At 41.1% G+C, this 6638-nt stretch overlaps 18 non-coding genes across 18 annotated transcripts; all 18 read right to left on the bottom strand.

Annotated features, from left to right (window-relative positions):
* Window positions 1-360: 360 nt before the first annotated feature.
* LOC143708990 (5S ribosomal RNA) lies at window positions 361-479 on the bottom strand. The gene has a single exon (XR_013193796.1). It is a non-coding gene; the product is annotated as a 5S ribosomal RNA (ribosomal RNA).
* A 162-nt stretch (window positions 480-641) lies between these two features.
* On the bottom strand, window positions 642-760 carry LOC143709021 (5S ribosomal RNA). The gene has a single exon (XR_013193824.1). It is a non-coding gene; the product is annotated as a 5S ribosomal RNA (ribosomal RNA).
* A 162-nt stretch (window positions 761-922) lies between these two features.
* On the bottom strand, window positions 923-1041 carry LOC143708991 (5S ribosomal RNA). Its single transcript, XR_013193797.1, has one exon. It is a non-coding gene; the product is annotated as a 5S ribosomal RNA (ribosomal RNA).
* Window positions 1042-1203: 162 nt separating this feature from the next.
* On the bottom strand, window positions 1204-1322 carry LOC143708992 (5S ribosomal RNA). Its single transcript, XR_013193798.1, has one exon. It is a non-coding gene; the product is annotated as a 5S ribosomal RNA (ribosomal RNA).
* A 162-nt stretch (window positions 1323-1484) lies between these two features.
* LOC143708993 (5S ribosomal RNA) lies at window positions 1485-1603 on the bottom strand. The gene has a single exon (XR_013193799.1). It is a non-coding gene; the product is annotated as a 5S ribosomal RNA (ribosomal RNA).
* A 363-nt stretch (window positions 1604-1966) lies between these two features.
* On the bottom strand, window positions 1967-2085 carry LOC143708994 (5S ribosomal RNA). Its single transcript, XR_013193800.1, has one exon. It is a non-coding gene; the product is annotated as a 5S ribosomal RNA (ribosomal RNA).
* Window positions 2086-2247: 162 nt separating this feature from the next.
* On the bottom strand, window positions 2248-2366 carry LOC143709022 (5S ribosomal RNA). Its single transcript, XR_013193825.1, has one exon. It is a non-coding gene; the product is annotated as a 5S ribosomal RNA (ribosomal RNA).
* Window positions 2367-2528: 162 nt separating this feature from the next.
* LOC143708995 (5S ribosomal RNA) lies at window positions 2529-2647 on the bottom strand. Its single transcript, XR_013193801.1, has one exon. It is a non-coding gene; the product is annotated as a 5S ribosomal RNA (ribosomal RNA).
* Window positions 2648-2809: 162 nt separating this feature from the next.
* On the bottom strand, window positions 2810-2928 carry LOC143708997 (5S ribosomal RNA). Its single transcript, XR_013193802.1, has one exon. It is a non-coding gene; the product is annotated as a 5S ribosomal RNA (ribosomal RNA).
* Window positions 2929-3090: 162 nt separating this feature from the next.
* Window positions 3091-3209, bottom strand: LOC143708998 (5S ribosomal RNA). The gene has a single exon (XR_013193803.1). It is a non-coding gene; the product is annotated as a 5S ribosomal RNA (ribosomal RNA).
* A 363-nt stretch (window positions 3210-3572) lies between these two features.
* LOC143708999 (5S ribosomal RNA) lies at window positions 3573-3691 on the bottom strand. The gene has a single exon (XR_013193804.1). It is a non-coding gene; the product is annotated as a 5S ribosomal RNA (ribosomal RNA).
* Window positions 3692-4062: 371 nt separating this feature from the next.
* Window positions 4063-4181, bottom strand: LOC143709000 (5S ribosomal RNA). The gene has a single exon (XR_013193805.1). It is a non-coding gene; the product is annotated as a 5S ribosomal RNA (ribosomal RNA).
* Window positions 4182-4342: 161 nt separating this feature from the next.
* On the bottom strand, window positions 4343-4461 carry LOC143709002 (5S ribosomal RNA). Its single transcript, XR_013193807.1, has one exon. It is a non-coding gene; the product is annotated as a 5S ribosomal RNA (ribosomal RNA).
* A 170-nt stretch (window positions 4462-4631) lies between these two features.
* Window positions 4632-4750, bottom strand: LOC143709003 (5S ribosomal RNA). The gene has a single exon (XR_013193808.1). It is a non-coding gene; the product is annotated as a 5S ribosomal RNA (ribosomal RNA).
* Window positions 4751-5124: 374 nt separating this feature from the next.
* LOC143709004 (5S ribosomal RNA) lies at window positions 5125-5243 on the bottom strand. The gene has a single exon (XR_013193809.1). It is a non-coding gene; the product is annotated as a 5S ribosomal RNA (ribosomal RNA).
* A 363-nt stretch (window positions 5244-5606) lies between these two features.
* LOC143709005 (5S ribosomal RNA) lies at window positions 5607-5725 on the bottom strand. Its single transcript, XR_013193810.1, has one exon. It is a non-coding gene; the product is annotated as a 5S ribosomal RNA (ribosomal RNA).
* A 372-nt stretch (window positions 5726-6097) lies between these two features.
* Window positions 6098-6216, bottom strand: LOC143709006 (5S ribosomal RNA). The gene has a single exon (XR_013193811.1). It is a non-coding gene; the product is annotated as a 5S ribosomal RNA (ribosomal RNA).
* Window positions 6217-6378: 162 nt separating this feature from the next.
* On the bottom strand, window positions 6379-6497 carry LOC143709008 (5S ribosomal RNA). Its single transcript, XR_013193812.1, has one exon. It is a non-coding gene; the product is annotated as a 5S ribosomal RNA (ribosomal RNA).
* Between the last annotated feature and the right edge of the window lie 141 nt (window positions 6498-6638).

The following is a 6638-nucleotide window of genomic DNA, read 5'->3' on the forward strand; positions in this document are numbered from 1 at the left end:
AACTGCTGCCAAAATTGGGCTATTTAAAAGGTTAGACCATTAGTGAAGAAAACTAAGAACAACTTTTGAAAAAACTCAAGCTCTTTCATGCTTTCTGAAGAATCTCAGAGACTTTTTAAGGCTTTTTGAAGAAGCTCAGGGACTCTTTTTTTTTTTTCTTAAAAAAGCTTACAACACCTAGTATTCCCATGCGGCCTCCCATCCAAGTACTAACCAGGCCTTATTTAAAAGCTTAGACCATTAGTGAAGAAGACTAAGAAGAACTTTTGAAAAAACTCAAACTCTTTCATGCTTTCTGAAGAATCTCAGAGACTTTTTAAGGCTTTTTGAAGCTCAGGCACTCTTTTTTTTTTTTTTAAAAGCTTACAGCACCTGGTATTCCCAGGCGGTCTCCCATCCAAGTACTAACCAGGCCCGACCCTGCTTAGCTTCCGAGATCAGACGAGATCGGGCGTGCCCAAGGTGGTATGGCCGTAAGCGAATAGTGCTGCCAAAATTGGGCTATTTAAAAGGTTAGACCATTAGTGAAGAAAACTAAGAACAACTTTTGAAAAAACTCAAACTCTTTCATGCTTTCTGAAGAATCTCAGAGACTTTTTAAGGCTTTTTGAAGCTCAGGCACTCTTTTTTTTTTTTTAAAAAGCTTACAGCACCTGGTATTCCCAGGCGGTCTCCCATCCAAGTACTAACCAGGCCCGACCCTGCTTAGCTTCCGAGATCAGACGAGATGGGGCGTGCCCAAGGTGGTATGGCCGTAAGCGAATACTGCTGCCAAAATTGGGCTATTTAAAAGGTTAGACCATTAGTGAAGAAAACTAAGAACAACTTTTGAAAAAACTCAAACTCTTTCATGCTTTCTGAAGAATCTCAGAGACTTTTTAAGGCTTTTTGAAGCTCAGGCACTCTTTTTTTTTTTTTTAAAAGCTTACAGCACCTGGTATTCCCAGGCGGTCTCCCATCCAAGTACTAACCAGGCCCGACCCTGCTTAGCTTCCGAGATCAGACGAGATCGGGCGTGCCCAAGGTGGTATGGCCGTAAGCGAATACTGCTGCCAAAATTGGGCTATTTAAAAGGTTAGACCATTAGTGAAGAAAACTAAGAACAACTTTTGAAAAAACTCAAACTCTTTCATGCTTTCTGAAGAATCTCAGAGACTTTTTAAGGCTTTTTGAAGCTCAGGCACTCTTTTTTTTTTTTTTAAAAGCTTACAGCACCTGGTATTCCCAGGCGGTCTCCCATCCAAGTACTAACCAGGCCCGACCCTGCTTAGCTTCCGAGATCAGACGAGATCGGGCGTGCCCAAGGTGGTATGGCCGTAAGCGAATACTGCTGCCAAAATTGGGCTATTTAAAAGGTTAGACCATTAGTGAAGAAAACTAAGAACAACTTTTGAAAAAACTCAAACTCTTTCATGCTTTCTGAAGAATCTCAGAGACTTTTTAAGGCTTTTTGAAGCTCAGGCACTCTTTTTTTTTTTTTTAAAAGCTTACAGCACCTGGTATTCCCAGGCGGTCTCCCATCCAAGTACTAACCAGGCCCGACCCTGCTTAGCTTCCGAGATCAGACGAGATCGGGCGTGCCCAAGGTGGTATGGCCGTAAGCTAAAACTGCTGCCAAAATTGGGCTATTTAAAAGGTTAGACCATTAGTGAAGAAAACTAAGAACAACTTTTGAAAAAACTCAAGCTCTTTCATGCTTTCTGAAGAATCTCAGAGACTTTTTAAGGCTTTTTGAAGAAGCTCAGGGACTCTTTTTTTTTTTTCTTAAAAAAGCTTACAACACCTAGTATTCCCATGCGGCCTCCCATCCAAGTACTAACCAGGCCTTATTTAAAAGCTTAGACCATTAGTGAAGAAGACTAAGAAGAACTTTTGAAAAAACTCAAACTCTTTCATGCTTTCTGAAGAATCTCAGAGACTTTTTAAGGCTTTTTGAAGCTCAGGCACTCTTTTTTTTTTTTTTAAAAGCTTACAGCACCTGGTATTCCCAGGCGGTCTCCCATCCAAGTACTAACCAGGCCCGACCCTGCTTAGCTTCCGAGATCAGACGAGATCGGGCGTGCCCAAGGTGGTATGGCCGTAAGCGAATAGTGCTGCCAAAATTGGGCTATTTAAAAGGTTAGACCATTAGTGAAGAAAACTAAGAACAACTTTTGAAAAAACTCAAACTCTTTCATGCTTTCTGAAGAATCTCAGAGACTTTTTAAGGCTTTTTGAAGCTCAGGCACTCTTTTTTTTTTTTTAAAAAGCTTACAGCACCTGGTATTCCCAGGCGGTCTCCCATCCAAGTACTAACCAGGCCCGACCCTGCTTAGCTTCCGAGATCAGACGAGATGGGGCGTGCCCAAGGTGGTATGGCCGTAAGCGAATACTGCTGCCAAAATTGGGCTATTTAAAAGGTTAGACCATTAGTGAAGAAAACTAAGAACAACTTTTGAAAAAACTCAAACTCTTTCATGCTTTCTGAAGAATCTCAGAGACTTTTTAAGGCTTTTTGAAGCTCAGGCACTCTTTTTTTTTTTTTTAAAAGCTTACAGCACCTGGTATTCCCAGGCGGTCTCCCATCCAAGTACTAACCAGGCCCGACCCTGCTTAGCTTCCGAGATCAGACGAGATCGGGCGTGCCCAAGGTGGTATGGCCGTAAGCGAATACTGCTGCCAAAATTGGGCTATTTAAAAGGTTAGACCATTAGTGAAGAAAACTAAGAACAACTTTTGAAAAAACTCAAACTCTTTCATGCTTTCTGAAGAATCTCAGAGACTTTTTAAGGCTTTTTGAAGCTCAGGCACTCTTTTTTTTTTTTTTAAAAGCTTACAGCACCTGGTATTCCCAGGCGGTCTCCCATCCAAGTACTAACCAGGCCCGACCCTGCTTAGCTTCCGAGATCAGACGAGATCGGGCGTGCCCAAGGTGGTATGGCCGTAAGCGAATACTGCTGCCAAAATTGGGCTATTTAAAAGGTTAGACCATTAGTGAAGAAAACTAAGAACAACTTTTGAAAAAACTCAAACTCTTTCATGCTTTCTGAAGAATCTCAGAGACTTTTTAAGGCTTTTTGAAGCTCAGGCACTCTTTTTTTTTTTTTTAAAAGCTTACAGCACCTGGTATTCCCAGGCGGTCTCCCATCCAAGTACTAACCAGGCCCGACCCTGCTTAGCTTCCGAGATCAGACGAGATCGGGCGTGCCCAAGGTGGTATGGCCGTAAGCTAAAACTGCTGCCAAAATTGGGCTATTTAAAAGGTTAGACCATTAGTGAAGAAAACTAAGAACAACTTTTGAAAAAACTCAAGCTCTTTCATGCTTTCTGAAGAATCTCAGAGACTTTTTAAGGCTTTTTGAAGAAGCTCAGGGACTCTTTTTTTTTTTTCTTAAAAAAGCTTACAACACCTAGTATTCCCATGCGGCCTCCCATCCAAGTACTAACCAGGCCTTATTTAAAAGCTTAGACCATTAGTGAAGAAGACTAAGAAGAACTTTTGAAAAAACTCAAACTCTTTCATGCTTTCTGAAGAATCTCAGAGACTTTTTAAGGCTTTTTGAAGCTCAGGCACTCTTTTTTTTTTTTTTAAAAGCTTACAGCACCTGGTATTCCCAGGCGGTCTCCCATCCAAGTACTAACCAGGCCCGACCCTGCTTAGCTTCCGAGATCAGACGAGATCGGGCGTGCCCAAGGTGGTATGGCCGTAAGCTAAAACTGCTGCCAAAATTGGGCTATTTAAAAGGTTAGACCATTAGTGAAGAAAACTAAGAACAACTTTTGAAAAAACTCAAGCTCTTTCATGCTTTCTGAAGAATCTCAGAGACTTTTTAAGGCTTTTTGAAGAAGCTCAGGGACTCTTTTTTTTTTTTCTTAAAAAAGCTTACAACACCTAGTATTCCCATGCGGCCTCCCATCCAAGTACTAACCAGGCCTTATTTAAAAGCTTAGACCATTAGTGAAGAAGACTAAGAAGAACTTTTGAAAAAACTCAAACTCTTTCATGCTTTCTGAAGAATCTCAGAGACTTTTTAAGGCTTTTTGAAGCTCAGGCACTCTTTTTTTTTTTTTTTTTTTTTTAAAAGCTTACAGCACCTGGTATTCCCAGGCGGTCTCCCATCCAAGTACTAACCAGGCCCGACCCTGCTTAGCTTCCGAGATCAGACGAGATCGGGCGTGCCCAAGGTGGTATGGCCGTAAGCGAATACTGCTGCCAAAATTGGGCTATTTAAAAGGTTAGACCATTAGTGAAGAAAACTAAGAACAACTTTTGAAAAAACTCAAACTCTTTCATGCTTTCTGAAGAATCTCAGAGACTTTTTAAGGCTTTTTGAAGCTCAGGCACTCTTTTTTTTTTTTTAAAAGCTTACAGCACCTGGTATTCCCAGGCGGTCTCCCATCCAAGTACTAACCAGGCCCGACCCTGCTTAGCTTCCGAGATCAGACGAGATCGGGCGTGCCCAAGGTGGTATGGCCGTAAGCGAATACTGCTGCCAAAATTGGGCTATTTAAAAGGTTAGACCATTAGTGAAGAAAACTAAGAACAACTTTTGAAAAAACTCAAACTCTTTCATGCTTTCTGAAGAATCTCAGAGACTTTTTAAGGCTTTTTGAAGCTCAGGCACTCTTTTTTTTTTTTTTTTTTTTTTAAAAGCTTACAGCACCTGGTATTCCCAGGCGGTCTCCCATCCAAGTACTAACCAGGCCCGACCCTGCTTAGCTTCCGAGATCAGACGAGATCGGGCGTGCCCAAGGTGGTATGGCCGTAAGCTAAAACTGCTGCCAAAATTGGGCTATTTAAAAGGTTAGACCATTAGTGAAGAAAACTAAGAACAACTTTTGAAAAAACTCAAGCTCTTTCATGCTTTCTGAAGAATCTCAGAGACTTTTTAAGGCTTTTTGAAGAAGCTCAGGGACTCTTTTTTTTTTTTCTTAAAAAAGCTTACAACACCTAGTATTCCCATGCGGCCTCCCATCCAAGTACTAACCAGGCCTTATTTAAAAGCTTAGACCATTAGTGAAGAAGACTAAGAAGAACTTTTGAAAAAACTCAAACTCTTTCATGCTTTCTGAAGAATCTCAGAGACTTTTTAAGGCTTTTTGAAGCTCAGGCACTCTTTTTTTTTTTTTTTCTTTTTTTTTAAAAGCTTACAGCACCTGGTATTCCCAGGCGGTCTCCCATCCAAGTACTAACCAGGCCCGACCCTGCTTAGCTTCCGAGATCAGACGAGATCGGGCGTGCCCAAGGTGGTATGGCCGTAAGCTAAAACTGCTGCCAAAATTGGGCTATTTAAAAGGTTAGACCATTAGTGAAGAAAACTAAGAACAACTTTTGAAAAAACTCAAGCTCTTTCATGCTTTCTGAAGAATCTCAGAGACTTTTTAAGGCTTTTTGAAGAAGCTCAGGGACTCTTTTTTTTTTTTCTTAAAAAAGCTTACAACACCTAGTATTCCCATGCGGCCTCCCATCCAAGTACTAACCAGGCCTTATTTAAAAGCTTAGACCATTAGTGAAGAAGACTAAGAAGAACTTTTGAAAAAACTCAAACTCTTTCATGCTTTCTGAAGAATCTCAGAGACTTTTTAAGGCTTTTTGAAGCTCAGGCACTCTTTTTTTTTTTTTTAAAAGCTTACAGCACCTGGTATTCCCAGGCGGTCTCCCATCCAAGTACTAACCAGGCCCGACCCTGCTTAGCTTCCGAGATCAGACGAGATCGGGCGTGCCCAAGGTGGTATGGCCGTAAGCTAAAACTGCTGCCAAAATTGGGCTATTTAAAAGGTTAGACCATTAGTGAAGAAAACTAAGAACAACTTTTGAAAAAACTCAAGCTCTTTCATGCTTTCTGAAGAATCTCAGAGACTTTTTAAGGCTTTTTGAAGAAGCTCAGGGACTCTTTTTTTTTTTTCTTAAAAAAGCTTACAACACCTAGTATTCCCATGCGGCCTCCCATCCAAGTACTAACCAGGCCTTATTTAAAAGCTTAGACCATTAGTGAAGAAGACTAAGAAGAACTTTTGAAAAAACTCAAACTCTTTCATGCTTTCTGAAGAATCTCAGAGACTTTTTAAGGCTTTTTGAAGCTCAGGCACTCTTTTTTTTTTTTTTTTTTTTTTTAAAAGCTTACAGCACCTGGTATTCCCAGGCGGTCTCCCATCCAAGTACTAACCAGGCCCGACCCTGCTTAGCTTCCGAGATCAGACGAGATCGGGCGTGCCCAAGGTGGTATGGCCGTAAGCGAATACTGCTGCCAAAATTGGGCTATTTAAAAGGTTAGACCATTAGTGAAGAAAACTAAGAACAACTTTTGAAAAAACTCAAACTCTTTCATGCTTTCTGAAGAATCTCAGAGACTTTTTAAGGCTTTTTGAAGCTCAGGCACTCTTTTTTTTTTTTTTAAAAGCTTACAGCACCTGGTATTCCCAGGCGGTCTCCCATCCAAGTACTAACCAGGCCCGACCCTGCTTAGCTTCCGAGATCAGACGAGATCGGGCGTGCCCAAGGTGGTATGGCCGTAAGCTAAAACTGCTGCCAAAATTGGGCTATTTAAAAGGTTAGACCATTAGTGAAGAAAACTAAGAACAACTTTTGAAAAAACTCAAGCTCTTTCATGCTTTCTGAAGAATCTCAGAGACTTTTTAAGGCTTTTTGAAGAAGCTCA

The sequence above is a fragment of the Siphateles boraxobius genome, unplaced genomic scaffold (genome assembly GCF_051911475.1).
Source record: "Siphateles boraxobius isolate OS27281-9 unplaced genomic scaffold, OSU_SipBor_1 442, whole genome shotgun sequence".
In the NCBI taxonomy this organism is placed as follows: Eukaryota; Metazoa; Chordata; class Actinopteri; order Cypriniformes; family Leuciscidae; genus Siphateles; species Siphateles boraxobius.